Raw genomic sequence first — 16471 nt, 5'->3', positions numbered from 1 at the left:
CGGGAAGAGGCATAAGTCATAATTGTAGGTTGTAATAAATGTAAATCCATGAGAAATGGTTCAGCTTCAAACGGCGGAGTAGCAGAAGCTTGTAAACCCATGCCCCCATCCTCCTTTCTGGGGCCCAGATCATGGAAGAATTATTCATCTTTTTTTAGCCATGGGATTTCTAAGGCTTCTCACAATCTCCCGTCTCTTGGCTTCTAGCAAGAAAACAATATCAAGTCTTAAAAGACAGAAATGAATTCCTAAGTAAGTTACACTTTTTCAAGTTTTCACTAAATTTAAATAATAATAATACTTCTGCAGATGACAGCTCAGGCCATTACTTCCTCAGTGGTGCTGAGCTAACATTCTGAATTCGAGATGGCATTCTCTCTGTTCCCCTGTCTGGGTAATCGCTGATAAAACATTAATCATCTCAAGGTTCTATTCAAGTCCATTGATGGAAATGGTGAAATGTAATTTAGCTTGAGGAATTGAATTAATGTTTTCTAATAGCTCTTAGGTATTCAGTGATTTATAGGTTTCAGTGCTGGAAGGTGTGTGTGTCTGTGTGTGTGTTTGTGTGCAGTAGTTAATCTAAATAGGTGATTACAAATGATACACATCCTGTGTTACAAAAAGTGTGTATTAACTCTGTGGTGAATGTTAGTATGGTTTATTTGTGTCTGTCATTGTAACATTTATTATATTATACACCAGGTACAAAGTAGTGCTCAATTAAGAACTATCTGTTGAATTTTTACAAAACCTTTAACTATGGATGTACATATGCAGATGTGGATATGGATATATCTACATCTACATCTATATATAATGATTTATTTTCGAGAAAGTTCAGAATTTATTCTTTTGTTTTTAAGAGTGTAAGAGTTTATTATTTGCCTGCAAAAAGATCTTAGAAATCAAGTACACACATTAAGTAGTTATTGTGAATGTCCAAAAGTAACAAAAATTAGCTAATTGTTGCATATCCTTACCTGCATACATAAATACTATTTTAAAGATATTACATAGGCATTTTTACCAAATACCTCTTCATACTGCTAAAATACATTATTAAGATTTACTCCTAAGGTGACTTATTTTAAATGCCCTTCTATAGAATATTTTGAAATTACTTCATCATCTCTAAAGCTATAAGCTTATCATAAACAATAGCATCAAAATACACTTTATAGAATTCATTATGCTAGATAGCATTTATTCATTACAGAATTTATTCTTATTTGATTATTTATGCTATGAACCTCTAGCATGCAAGCATTAACTTTCCAATCTATCATTTCCCTCCTTTACAGCTCTTTTATTTCTCCCATCCCCTACTCTCTACCCTATAGCTTTTTTGCCTAAAACCCACATTAATAATATACTTGTGTCTTTCTCACTACTCATTTCTTTTAAAAAGTTACAGTAGGATGCAGGTCACAGTGCAGAATGGAAGTGTGGGCCCCTTGTTCAAAAATGATTAATAAGATTGAAACTGCAGCAGCAGAGCATTAAACTAAGTGCGTGGGACCCTGTGCAGTGACACAAGTCGAACGCCCACGAACCAGCCCTGAGCTGCTGTCGGAGTGCTAGTGGAAATAATCTTAGAGCACTTATTCACACTGATCTGTGAAATGATTACCCTCATTGGCCCGTATAAAATCCTTGTACTGCTAACCAGTCATGGTTTTACATAGTGTTTGCACAAAACTCTCAGGATGGGGAAGCATGAGCATGTGGGAGGTATAAATAGAGTTGCCCCTGACCTCCGCATATCTCTGTGTATAAAACAGAACATTGCCACCAACACCACAGTGACTATGATATATAACTCATCCTTCCTTTGGAAAGGCTCAAAGGCATCTAGGCCATGGCACATGAATTCCTTTGCCAAAATGATGATTTTTCTCCTTTGTCCTTGAGATAGCACTATGCCTGCTTTTTATGGTTGGATTTAACTCTGGGAGCAAAATGCATTCCATTTTTTTGAGGTGAAGATCGTTATAATAATAATACAAAAATTGAGTTTTAAATGCTTGGGTTACTCATAACATGGATTTGTCAGTTTTTCTGTGCAGGGAACAAATCCACCTGTGTACTGAGTCATACATTTCAGAATTGTCTCCCCATTTCCCTGCTTGCTTCTCTCTCCGCCCACCCCCCCCGCCCTTTGCATTAAGGGAACTGTGCAGGTAGATAATTCTAGAAGCCAGGGAAATGTTTTTCATTTAGGATTAGCCCAAGGAGAAAGCTGAGGTTTAATGAGAATGGCCTGAGGTCTCTTCCTACTCATTCATCCTACTAGATTGCCTCTTGGTACTTCTCCAAATCCTTGGTACTGAGTTCCTTTAATCAAGTAATTATTCCAAAGACAATGATCAGGTTCCTAAAGGGTCATTACTTCTTTTATAGTCTTGTTTTTTAATACCTCTTTCCCATATCTTTATCTCTAGGTGTCTTATTTCTATATCTTTCAGTTGGGGCTGCAAACTAATCCGCATTAAAGTAGTAATTGTTGCTTGATATTACTAATCTATTTTCTTTTCATGGATATTGGAATTATGGGATTTTAGGAAAAATAGTTGGTTTAAAAAAAATTCTGGTAAACATCTTGCGGAGGATTCTGATTCTCTTGGTCTGGAATGATAACCTGAATTTTTTGAGTAAGTGATACTTTGATAGAGCTCAAAATTCAAAAGATATGACTGCCACCACCATCCCCACCTATTCAGTTCCTTCCTTGGAGGCACCCAGTGTTGTGTGTGTGTGTGTGTCCTTCTAGAGTGTGTTTAGACTTAAATGAGCAAATGCACGCACCCCTCCCTCATTTTACACAAATAATTTTTACAGTCTTGCACCTTTTAAAAATTATCTAAATTATAATGTTATGGGATTTTACAAAAGGCAATAACCTTCAGGACTGTTGTTGTGCAACAGTTGTTCTGCAATAGAGGCAGAACAGTTTGGGGGATGGGAAGTATGTGTGCTCAGTGGCCCAAAATCACACCTGCAGGCCACGATCACCTTCTCTTCTTGTAGAGTTGGTGCTATCTGTAGGCTTTTAGAGTTTTGCCAAAAAAAAAAGGGAATATTAGAAAAAGTGGTGGGCCTTAGTACTAGAAATAATAAAGAATTAGCAGGGGAAATTTAGTAGATTGTTTTTAAAAGAAAAATTAGTATCCAGTTAGTTTAATTTCAATTCCTAATAGACTCATGAAATAACATTAACAAGAATGTGTAAACATCTATAAGATAATGGAAACAGGACCAGAGAATTTAAAGCAGTAATCATCACACAAAAACCTGATTGCTTTCCTTGATAGTTTTGTAGAATTACTTGATTAAAAAAAGGCTAGAGATGTTAAATATCATGATTTTGAGAAAATAGTTTCTTTTTGAAATCTTATGTACCAAATTAACTGAATTGGATAAAGAAATGGTAAATGTGTAATAAACTATCCAGAGGGATAATGATTACTGAAAACATATCAAATTGAAGAGAACCACAGGGTAATATGTATATATTTTTTAATGATCTGGAAGAATTAGCTAAGCAGTATATTAATGGCATCTACAAATAATAGTGAAGGGGAGGTGCCTTTTTTTTGTGTGTGAGTATTAGTGAGAATGAAGCATAGGGTCAAACATGCAAGTTTAGTATAATAGCAAAAGGTGAAAAAGACTTCTTTTCAAAAACCTATTGTATCTGGGGAAAAATCATCAAATCCATGGGTCAAGGGAAGGAAAAACCTAGTGACCAGATGACTGTTTCAGGAGATGATAGTAATAAAATAACAGTTGATTATTATGTGAATTAGATATGATATTGATGTACAATTAACCTAAAGATTTTTAGTCCATATGATGAACAAATATCAAGTGGTAGTCTTGGAGTACTATTATATATATTTGTCAGCTCCATTACCCTCCCATCATTAGATGGCATTATGACTGGGCAAAACAAGAACTTCTAATGCAATAAGGGAAATTTTCAAAAAAAGGAGTGTCTCTCAACTGAGAAGGTAAAAAAGGTGGACATATATTGTAGAGACACACGTGAAAATTCATTGAGCTAGATGATGTTTGTTTTACTGTGAATTATTGGGATACTCAACTTTTTGATGAGTTGGGTACCATCTTGCTGTCTTTCTCAAGGTACTGCACACTGCTGCTTGAGAAAGATGAAGTGGGACCAAGGAGCTAGCCTCTGAATGCCCTTCACCATAACGTTGTTCCTATTTTACACGTTTAGGCTTTAGCTTCAAAAAGTTGCAGCATCTTACCAAATGTGTTAGACACAGTGCGTGGGTCTTTAAGCACACAGCTTTCTCCTCCTTGCTAGACTAGAGAATGTTTGCATTGGATTTCCTGAAGTAACATCAGTAGTCATTCTTCATGTTAGGATAAAGTAGGGATATTATGTCTACATGGACAAGGAGGAGGGTAAGATTTCTGTCTCGAAGGCAGTCATGATGGGTTGCCCTTTTGACTTAAAGAGCCTCACAGCAACAAATGCATGTCTGCTTTGGACCAGGAAGAAACAGTAGTTTGAAAAATAATAGCTTGAAGTCAGTAGGACATGCCAGGCATCTTCGTGTCTTCAAATTCATGTATCAAGCATAGGTTTTCTAACCTGAGTTAAGGATCCTAAGGATTTGGCATACTGTATGATTCATGTATACCAAAGGCTCTGGTAAATAAAATACCTGGAAATGGTAGCATTATTGATATATGTTAAACTGGTGGAGATAAAGGAATTAAAATTAGTCCCTCATTTACATTGATTTAAAAAAATCAATTTTATAGAAACTCTTGAAGTATCAAAGTGATAGAAAATTGCAAAGCACATTCTCCTTCTGGTAGGGAAAATGTTCTTTTTTCCTTTCTTGATGAGTTTAACATAGAATCAATACTAATATCGTTTGTATTGTACTTTAGTGTTTACAAAGTGGATTCACATATATTCTCATATTTCATCTGTGCAATGACCTCTGGAAGATGAGATTTCCTAATTGTGTTTTTTACTGTCTATTTCTTAACTCTGTCTAAAAGCAGATTGATTGGGCTCCATTTCCTCAATTTAGAAGGCTGGCCTGATTAACTGTGTGGCAGAACATTCAAGGAGACGGAGGAAAGGAAGAAGCAGGGAATCTGGATGATAGGAACTACTCCTGAAATGGTCTCACCAGCAATCTCACTTCTTTTTCCAAAGGTTTAAGACAAAACACAACCCAAAGACAAAGAGAGCAGGGAGCATGCGTGTCTCTGAACTTGGTGGTGGAGTAGGGCTTTCCTGCTGTATGCAGAGGAGGATGCTTTGGGTGTCTGTTCTGCATAGTCAACTTTGTTTTTTCTCCTCAGTGTCTTGTTTAAGACATTCGCTTAATGGCATTCGCTTAAACTCGGTTTACATTTCATAGCATTAAAACAAAAACTGAGATCTCTGTATCATTCTTTTTATAATTATATTTACTGAATATCTGGTAAATACTTTTCCGTGAATCTTTGACTTTATTAGTTAGGATTAAGCGTGGCAGTATACAACCCCCAATTCCCCAGATAACAGCAGTGGCTTAAACATGCTAAAAGTTTATTTCCCTCTTACATAAAGAAGTCAAGCATCGGCATCCCAGGGCTGGTTGGTATGATAGCCCCAGGGTCAGAGAAGCAGGTGCCTGACTCACTTCAGTGTTATCCTCAGCCCATCAACCTCATGGTCCAGAGTGCCTGCCAGAGCTTCAATCATCAGGTCCACATTCCATGCATCAGAAAGGAGGGAAGAAGGGCGCCTGGTTTCCCTTTCATGTAGAGGTGCATGTATAGTATTAGGATAATCACCTGATTCATTTAAACTAGGGGCTCCAAAAGGACATTGGAGAGCATATTTGTTCTCACAAGTCACTTTCTCACTGGTAACCCTCACGCTAGATTTTTGTACTGCTTCTACTTTGGACATTATTTCCCAAGGCTTCAGGAGGAAATGTAAGCAGCTTTATGCTGGAATAGTTTTCTATGTGATACCCCCTCACCCCCTTATTCTTTAAAGGAACAAAAATGTGCCTAGAGAACAATGGGCAAAATGCCAGCCCACCATGTCTTTAAGAGTCTGAGATTTGGCTTTAGAGAATAGAAGAAAATTCCAGAAACACTCTTAAGAAAGTTATTATTTCTTTCAAATGTGATTTGGAACAGCAAAGGACAATATATTTTATAGCGCAACTTTTAAGACAACTGAATTGGCAATAAATTCACGTAACTTCCAGCAAGTCTTTATATTTCTACTGGGGAATTCCTTGGTTCTTGGTGTAAATTTTTAAATAGTTAATATCAGCTTTCTATTTCTGTTCCTTTCGTTGTAGAGCTAATGGGAAAAAGGCTTGCTTTGTGACGAAGAATGCCTTCTAGTTAGCCTATGAATCAACTCATGCGTATTTCGGTGTCAGGCGTGTTAAGTAGTAGTTTTTAGGCACTTGAGGGATTGCCTATAATATCGTGATTGTGAGATTCTCTTTCTCATCCATAACCAAGTGAAATCCCTCCTTTCAACTGCTGCCTCGTCCAGGCCCCCAGCATTCTGGTTCTTTCCCACAATCCATTTTCATCAGGTTCAGCTCTATACCAGCAGAGCAAGTCCTGGTTTCTCAAAGACCTGGATCTTAGTTTTAGAGTTCCTGTTGAGGGACAACATATGCATTTAGGCAAATTGATGTGTCTTTTGAGGCCTCAGTATTTCCACATTTAAAACAAGAGCTTGAGTTACAATATTATTCTCTTCCACTTCTGAAATTCTGAAACTCTGTGCAATGGTTTCTTTAAAAATTAGCTAAAAATTTTTCTAGAACATATTTTCCCAAGAATCCCAGATACGTGTTAATTTATATTTAAAGATGCTGTATTTAAGAAATGTAATAATTGTTAGCTTTTTGAAAGGAATTTAAGTCAAGAAGTGTTTGATATTTGAATATTTATTATTATGAGTTCAAGTAGGTAAGCTTATTTTTTTTTAATGATACCTATATTTTGTGGGAAAAAAGAAGTTGAAACAAAAAGGTTACTTTTGAACCCTAACCACATTCTACATTTTCTGTTAGAAATTAAATGATAAATGTGTTGCATCACTTAAGTCAGATAAGGAGTCATCTCATGGGGCAAACAGTCTGTCAACCTCGTTGATGACATTCAGTTTGATTTGTATTCAAATAGTGAGTCTCACTTGATTGGCAGCTAGTGTTGTTCTGAAGTTAGGTGCCTGTCCTGAGCACACCGTCTGTAGTCTGTTTACTCTGTGAATTGCGGTGTAAATCTTTATGTGCCCAAGTTTGATCAGGATTTCAAGCTTAAAGAATTTAAATAGGGGAGATGCCAGGTTTTTGGAATAAATTTTAAGGATAACAGCCAGAATTAGTAAAAAGTATGGGGAATAGATACAGCCTTTAAAAGAGAAATCTCATTTTGCAATTTTTAGCAAGCAGATTAAAGTGCTTTTTGAGATTCTATCAGGCATGTTTAGTTGGAGATTTAAAATTATTTTCTTCAGTGAAAATGGTAGGTATTATTTATTTAGTGCCTGCTGTCTGGCAATGAACTAGCCTCTTTCATGTATTTTCGCTTAATCTCTCCAAAAGTTTCCTGGGAGAACACCTGTCTCACAGGTGAGGAAACCAAGGTCATCCAGGGTGAGTGGCAGGAAGGCAGAGTTGCAGGTGGGCTCACCCTCATTTGAGATAATACTTAGACACCAGGGTTTACTGAAAAGGATGTTGCTGAAGTGGTTTATTTAATACTTTGCTTTCTTGATTAAGCAGATCTCTTGGCATTGTATATGCCTGGCATATCTTCCCCCCTCCCCTTACCTCAGTACTTCTCCTCATAACTAATAGGAATTCAGCCTGAAATGATTCAGAAAAATCGGAAAATAAAAATTTTGCCCACATAAAAGTCTGATTAGTACGTGTACTTGGGTACATCCTAATACTCTTAGAAACGTAAGGCATGTACATTACCTCGGGTTGAGTGCGTTTGAGAAGTTGGAAATATGAGTGTGAATTGGTAAGGGCATAGCCTGTGTAGACAGAGAACCTGGGTTTGAATCCTGGCTTCACCTAGTACTTAACATGTGACCACCCAGAGCCTCAGTTTCTTCATATGTTAAACGGGCTGATTAATAGAACTCAATTCAGGGCTGTCAGCTTAAAGTGAGATGATAATTGTGAATCCCAAGCATAGCACTTGGCAAAATGTGAGTTGCTTTTGCCATTTTATAATGTCTTCTTTGGTAATTTTATTGTTCATTGCCACAGGAATACCTTCTCATTTGATTTAAGAAAAATGGCGTGTCTTAAGAATTTTAAAAATAAGAAATGAAGATTTACTAATTAATACTGGGTGTATTTTTATAGGTTATTTATTTAAAAAAAAAAAAAACTCTGTAGACGTCCTCTAAATGGAACCTTTTCAGTGTGCCCAGAATACGATTCAGTTAAAAATTATTTTCCTTTAAAATTTCCTTAAAAATTTTTTTTTTCAAATTTTCAAAAATTTTCTGTGATATTTTTACTGAATAGTAGTTAAAGTATTCTGAGGAGGTGTTACAGCTTTAAAAAGTTTATTCTAGTTCTATGGCATTTTTATTGGAAAAAGTTATTTCTCATTCCCATTTTATAGGCAGGGGATGATACAAGAGCAACAGAGAGTGATGGATTTGTGCAGAAGAGGAAAAGGGTGTGAGGAGAAAAGCATCCTTGATTCTCATTCAAATTGGATTCGTTCTGCTGTGCTGTGTGGTGTTACCAGTATGGCCAGCGGTTTGAAACGTTTTAAATTTTGCTTCTGGGTTGTCATATAGTTCAGTGCATGTGACTGGAAAGGTCTCTTGGGCAAAGATGCTAATTTAAGAATGTTGTCAGTCTAAATGCTCCTAAGAGGATTAAACAAATTCCACAGCAAATAAATGGACATGTTTGGAAGGTTTTCCCCCCAAGTAATTTCCAGCAAACACACACAAATCATTTGCTAAACTAAATATACAGGTATATGAACGAGCCCAGCTCACATGGCTGGACAGTCGCAGAGGGAACCTCATCAGTGGGCTTGGGTTCAGCTGTAGGAGCTGCACACCATTTTAATTAGAATTTATTTACAGCTAGAAGCTGCTCCTGTGTTTCTCTCCCCAAAGTCAGTAAGGAAGCTCCCCTCCTTGCATTAGTATTCAGCGCTCCATCAGCCCTCAGCTCAGACTCTTTCCCTTGTTTTTGTCAGGGAAGATGATGGAGCAAGGTTGCTTAGAAACACTTTGCCACACTCTCAACGGGAATTACCAGTCTGTCCTGTGTGTTCACCTCTGCACGCAGGGGAGAAAATTGAGTTTTGCTGCTGACAACATTAATTGATTGCAAGTTGTTTTAGAGGGAGTATGATGTTGAAAACCAGATTCCCTTTCCTTTTTATGCGTTGGATGCAGAGAAACTATACGGTGACTCATTCCACTGTAACTGAAATGATCATGGAGGTGTCTCCATTTGGATTTGTACATGTTAGTATTCAGATCTTGACACTGGTCAGCTTACAGGATTCTCTTTGGGTTTTGGAGACTGTTTCTGTAGTGATTTCTTTGGTTTTCTATAAATTCGCACAGCCGTCTCCTTCAATAGAGTTCTGATGAGTGCGGTCAGGGAGTGAAACATGAAATTGGGGTGAGACGAGGGCTGAAAGGAAAACCAGCCACCAGCTGGTTACCTCTCATTTCATATGGTCCAAAAATGCTTTTGTCGTTTTTTTGTTTCTTTCCTCCACCCCTCTGGTCAGATAGTTGTCTTCAAAAATATCTTGCCCTAAAATGTAAAGTCATAAATGCAGTGTGTTTCTGTGGTTGATTTCATTTGACTTGAATTCATTTTTAAAGATTTTTCTGATTTGGCTATTATGAGCTCTTAAAAGCTGAAAGAGGTACAGAACAGATGAGAGAAAGTTAGACAAAGCAACCAACCACCTCTCTGAGGTCAGGATGGGTAGACTTGGGGTAGGAAGAGGGGCCAGAGACAAGCAAAGGGCACTGCTTTGTTCTGGATCTGTAGTCCTCTCCTCTGTAGCACCTAAGCCAGCCTGTGTGTTTCAAGCATAGTCTTTTGTCATTAATGTGTTCCACCGTGGACTCCCATTGAAGCGAACGCATTGAGATTTGGGGAGGCCCTCTCTTTTACCCTCTTGTCAAACAACTTTTTTATTTTTTTATTTTTATATATATGTAAAATATATATGTATTTTGGCCACGCCGTGCGGCCTACGGGATCTCAGTTCCCTGACCAGAGATTGAACCTGGGCCATGGCAGTGAAAGCCCTGAATCCTAACCATTAGACCACCAGGAAACTCCCAAACATCTTTAAAACTGACTCATTTATTCAAGACGACACATAAAAATCACCTGCAGAGCTTGAAAAAGCAGTGCTTATTCCTTGTCTTGCTCTTTCTTTGCAGATTCTGATTTAGTGGAAAAGAAAGCTTTCAAATTCTTAAAGGATATATTATATTACTCTATAATGTTAACATTTATAAGATGTATTATATGCTAATTTGACCTATCAGGATAAAATTGCAAATACAAAGGAAGTTACTTATAAAAATATTAATCCAAAATGTAAATGTTCAAGCCTTACCTAACTGGAAAACAAATGGCTTCATAACGTCAAAAGACCTCTTGGAGAACTCCTTGTTAAAGTTATACTTCTTGATAGTGTTTCATGAAAAGTGGATGCTCCAAGCAAATTCAATCCAGAAACTACACAGAAGCTGACGCTGTGAAATCCTCTAAGCCACAACTATAATAGATCCTTGAAATTCTTGATGTTAACTACAGAGACTATTTTAAATCTCCAAAAATTGTAATACCAGTGTGTGATATAATGACCCCCACAAAATATCTTAAATAAGGCAGAAAACATTAAGTGCTGCCTTTAGTATAGAAATAGGATATAAAATAAATCATTATTAAAAAAATGCTACCGCCAAAATAAATTTTATATCACTTTGCATCATTAGATTAGACAACTTCACTATCATTTACTTTTACTACCACATCTAGTAGTTATATTTTATTTATCTTTTTTTTAAAAAAGAAAAAAAATCATTTATGAGTTCTTGTGTAAGAGAGGAGAAGCAGAGAGCAGCAAAGCCACGAATGTGATGCTGGTTAGGCTAAGATGAACTCAGTCACAACTCAGTTCATCTCAACTCATATTATTGCATTTTTTTTCAAATTACCTTCTTACTTGGGAAAATCCCTGGATCAATTAGTTTTGTAAGTAAAACAAAACCTTTTTCTTACCTAGAGCATCAATAATATTTTCAAGATAATCCAAAAAAATTGTAGATGGTATTCAGAGTTAACAGTTGCTTGCTTTCATAATCCATAGTTCATACACTCATATGTATCAGTTTGAGAAATGTGTTTTCTTTGTGCAAATTCTCATTGCTTTGGGAATGCAAGGCCAGATATTCTTACTAGATAAAGCATAATAGTATCGTTTGCATTCTCTCACTAAATATGGAGTCCTGTGTTATTTTTCCTGTTCGCGAACTTAAAAAAAAACCCAACAAATATTGTTGTTTACCTAAGGAGCTAACTTTATACCAGTGATGCACATCAAATTGGTCGAGATATGAATTCGTACATTAAACAAGAGAGTAATTTCACAACCCAGTGTTCCAAAAAGTTGAACTGATGGTTCAATTTTGCTAGGGACATTAGCATTCTTAATTGAATCAGTCATTGCTTTCTCCAACCAAAGTTTCCATTCCATCTGTTCTTTTGGTTTATTATTCTTCGGTGTGTCATTTACTTTATTTCCCAAATATATAGGGTTCTTGCTTTTGTCATTTAAAATTATTGCTAGTTTTGCTACCTTTTGCTGAAGAGGAAGCCTTGTGACTGTTTATGTTTTATAGTAGCTGATTTATAATGTTAATGCTACCTCGCAGGGTTATAAAGACCAAATGAATTGTATACGTAACAGGCTTGGAGCAATGCTTAGCCTATACTGAGTGCAGTATTAATGTTAGCTGTTCACATCATCATCATCATCATCATAATTAATCTAAAAGCCAACGACTCCTGGGTCCCACGTGGCAGCCGAGCTTTGCCAACTCAGTTTGCTCACTGAGGCGTGAGGATAAAAAAATTAAAACCTACTTCTGTGCTACCTTTCATAGAATCCCAGAATTGAACGTTTTACTATCTAAAGAGGGGTGCTAATTTTAATTCACATTCATCTAGCTGTAAGAATAAGCTACTATGCCCCGGTCACAGTTTGGAACTTAATAATCGATTGGAGTTTTGGGTGGAAACAAAAGCAGTCCCTCACATCTTAATTTTTCCTGAATAGTCTTTGTAAGCCCATCTTCACCACTGAGAAGGAAAACATTGCTAAGCACTGTGGTGAACCAACAGAGTTGTTTATAAAATAACTCAAACAACAGGTAAAATTTTGAGTATATTTTTGAGAGTTTTGGCTAAAACTAGGAGAGGAAGCAACTTTTGGAATTCAAGTATGAAGATTCTTAAAGGATTAGGTACATGTGTGTTGTTTTTCTATTTTTAGAAAATTTCATCTGAGGCTATTTTTTGTGTCTGCTTGAGGAAAGTAAAAATATGTATTGGTGGCACTGGAATCACCTGTTCCTATTTTTATTTTAGCAAGATGTAAAACCTTTAATAATGGTATGGAAAATATTTATAATCTCACCTATTGTTTCTCGTTGTCTGAGTAGAAAGGAAAGGCTTGCTTAATCAATGGTCAGGTTAATCCTCATTCATTCAGGTATGGATGAACTTAATTCCACCATTTTTTCTGATATTATAATTTTTCTAAAAGTTTTGGTAGCATTTAGTGATGGTGACTTGTTAAAAAATTACTGTCACTTATAGTGCAGTATTATATAGCATTGCATATTTATTTTGAGTCAGTTTCTCCCTCATGATTTGAAAATCAAAACTAAATTAAACGTCTGTGTGAGTCTTCTTGTGGTAGTAAGATCAGCACCCCCACCCCCATTCTTCTGTAGAAGGATTTTCCAGTTTCTCTATAGTTTCCATATGCTGATGTTTAAAACTTAATGCAGGAAAGCTTTGCTTATTTTGCACTTGGCTAAGGTTGTGTTACTGTCTTTGCTTGCTCAGAAGAGCTCTGGGAATGATTCGGTTATACCTTAGATTATTATTTATAGAAAACCATTTATCTGGCATTTAAAAAGTTTTCATATATTTTTAGATAGTATGAAAATAGTATGATGAGTTTAGCTTTGAATATTAATACCTGTTAATTATTAATCATACTAAGGAATGATTCTTTGTTTTTGGAAGGCCTTATTAACGTTTTTATCTGGAGGTAATAGGACACACTGTAAATGTAATTGCCTGTGTCAGTTGAAGTATTTCATACGCAACACGATTAGAAATAAAAGTTCGGAAGGGAATTGGGCAATTGACATTCGAGTGCATCCTTCCTACAGCTGAGGGAATTGAAGTTCAGAGAGGTTAATTGCCCGAAGTCAAACAGCGAGCAAGTTCTGGAACAGGATTTTAGCATCTGACTCCAGTGTCTCTGTTCTTTAACTCGCAAATTGCTGCATCTGAGAAGAACAGAGTGGGTTACCCTTGGCTCTGCCACCCCTTAGCTGTATGCCTCTGTTATTATATTATTAATTATCATGTTATTATTCTTATTCTTAGACCTCAGAGTTTTATTATTTATGAAAATGTCAAAGGCTTTTTGAAAAATAAAATCCCCTTTATTTATTTCTTTAAAATTTTAAAAATATGATTTATGTTTTCTGGTATAATTATCAGAGAAACAAGTTTTCTTTTTTATTGTATAGACACTTTCAAATTGAACAAGGTTTTGATTCATAACAAAAGTATTTAAAATCATAATGAATTAAAGCTTCTTCATAGGTGTCTCTTTTGCCAATAATGAATGACAAGATTCCTACAACACTGGTTGACTATAAAAAAAAAGTGTGATCATCGTGGTGGAGAAGGTCATTCACATCTGTAATACTAACTTCAGCTGGGTGAATTTTGATTTCACTTTTCTGTCCATTGATAGTCCCAGCCAGGATAAAAATGCAGGTTTTTTTGGAAGGTAGTTCCTGAAACTCCTCTATTCAGTAGGAAGCATCGATAACAGACTGGAAGGTTGGTCCTGGTGGTGACCGATGGAGCCTGGAAGGGACGGCGGAGGGACGGTGTCTCTTTGATGGCTCCACAGGAAGAGAAGCGCAGAGTGAATGGAAGACACTTGGTTTCCCTCCCTCTTAGCCCACCTATCCGTACTTCTCCGACAGGCAGAACTCGATTATACTTTGTAGTAAACTAATCGTGCTTGCTAGCTAGCCCCTCAACAGTGACACATATCACACCATCTGAGGACAGATGGCTGGAGCATAAATCTGGAAATGTCAAGTCTATTGTGCAAGACTTCTTGGTAAAATATTGATAGCTTAGTGTCCAGCTGTAACTGCTGGTTTCTGCTCTTCCTGTGTTTATCTTATTGTTTAAACGAATAATGCTCTTACTACTTTAAAAGCCACTGGAAATTTTAAAATTAGATTAAATTGTCAAAGTACATAACTGATGTTTGCATCTCTGTGTATTTGTGTTAATGAACGATTCGAAGTAGTACTCCATGGATGAATTTAGCCTCTGAATGTTTGAAATTCTGACCAGACCAGTTGTTTAATGTTAAGTCAAATCAGTGTAAAAAGAAAATGTCAAAGGACACAGTCTTCTTAAGGTTTAAAACTGTTTTGGAAATGATTTGGTGATTTAAATTTTCATAATACTCATTACACCCAAGCAAACATTCCTACATGTGTACACACCCATATTTAGTTACTATTTTAATTTAAAATGGTCTCAATTCTTTACCACTATTTTTAAAACGAGTGCTTGTCTGTATTGACATTGTTTTTTGAATTTTTTTTAGTAGATTAGTACTTCGTTTTCAGAACACATACTAAATCAGTTCATGGTGTAACAGGAGTACATTACAGACACTGATATTCACACTCTGTTGAATATCTTTTTTCTCTGTTGCACATTAACTAGCGACCCTGTTTTCAGGGAAGGTTGGATCGGCAAGACCTCATTAACCTCTTGTTTTCTTTGCGTGGGGCACTGTACTAACAGCTATAAATTGCATTTCCTGTTAGTTTCCTGTGTAGCAATCTTTCTTAACTAGTCTCTAGTGCTCTTTATTTCCAAGTCTTTAGGGAGGAAGTGACTATAAATAGAGAAGTTAAATTTTATCCTAAAATACATTTAAAAAAAGCATCCGGAAAGTATCTGAACAGTTCTAGAATTTTTTAAAAAAAGTTTACCCCTTAAAATAGTACAAAAAAGAGTTTTAATAATAACATTTAAAGACATGTTCTTGTCTTAAAGCAATATTGGCTTTACAGCATCAGATCAGCATCTTGTGTGTTGTTTGGCCTGATGTAGGACTGGACGTACCAATTGCAAAAACTCTTGGATTAATTTGGTTAATTAATATCTAGATAGAACACTATAAATGAACTACTGTGGGACTTCTATGTGATATTTTCCATTGCAAAAACAAAAACGCATGTAGGAAAAAGAAAACACACAACTCATGTTTAAAGCCTGTTTTTTTCTTTGTTTTGATATTACACAAGTAAATTTTGCATTATGATCCATTCTGCACCACTTTCTCTACCATTTTGGGTCAGATGTTCTCACTGCATTTCCTGAATAACGTATTTACCATACATTTTACTTGTTAGCCCCCTGAGTCTACACCTTGTTTCCCCCAGGATATCTTTGCACTTGCCTGTCAGAAGGGCCAAATCATGACCCTGACCTGGTTTTTAATCTGTGGAATTAGTCGCAATCTGTGTTTTGTTATAAGATTAAGCCTCTTTGTAGATGCTTGTAACGACCTGTATAGAAATGTCCCTCAGGGGTGCTTCATGTTATTTTCACGTCATTTTCAAGAATGCACAGCTCTATCTGTCAATCTCTGAAAAAAAATAGTTCAAAACTTTCTGCAAAGTAGAAAATTTCATTCTGTGCTATGGCATTGACAGGGCTGGGCCTTGTTCCTTACCCACACTGCACGGGGTTGTTGACTGAGCCTTGAAATCCACACCCCCACCCCCATAGTAAGAAGAGCTCCCTCCCTGCTTTATCCTTGGGGTGACCCCAGGATCGATGTTGGATTGTCAACGGTCAGTTCATTGGACTTTGTTTAATCATTGAAAAATCAAGGTTGGTATTTTCCTTTTGATGAAGTGGAAAAATAGTTGAATCATGACTTTTATTTTTATTTTATTTTATTTTTTGCCATTTAGAAAATGGGACAAGTTAGGAAAAGCCAATTATCATGATAATTTGAATCCTGCATTTTTCGAAGTTTGTCTCGCCACACCAAACCGGGTGATCTAATTAGTGTTGTGAGCTTACACACT

The 16471-nt window shown here is 36.4% G+C and overlaps 1 protein-coding gene across 13 annotated transcripts in view; it reads left to right on the top strand.

The window, feature by feature from the left end:
• PARD3 (par-3 family cell polarity regulator) overlaps positions 1-16471 on the top strand; it is a 628388-nt gene that overhangs the window by 187929 nt on the left and 423988 nt on the right. The gene's annotated exons all lie outside the window — the stretch shown is intronic.

Source organism: Eubalaena glacialis, chromosome 2 (genome assembly GCF_028564815.1).
Source record: "Eubalaena glacialis isolate mEubGla1 chromosome 2, mEubGla1.1.hap2.+ XY, whole genome shotgun sequence".
Taxonomy (NCBI): Eukaryota; Metazoa; Chordata; class Mammalia; order Artiodactyla; family Balaenidae; genus Eubalaena; species Eubalaena glacialis.
The sequence above is the reverse complement of the archived record's forward strand: the minus strand, read 5'-3'. Positions and strand labels throughout refer to the sequence as shown.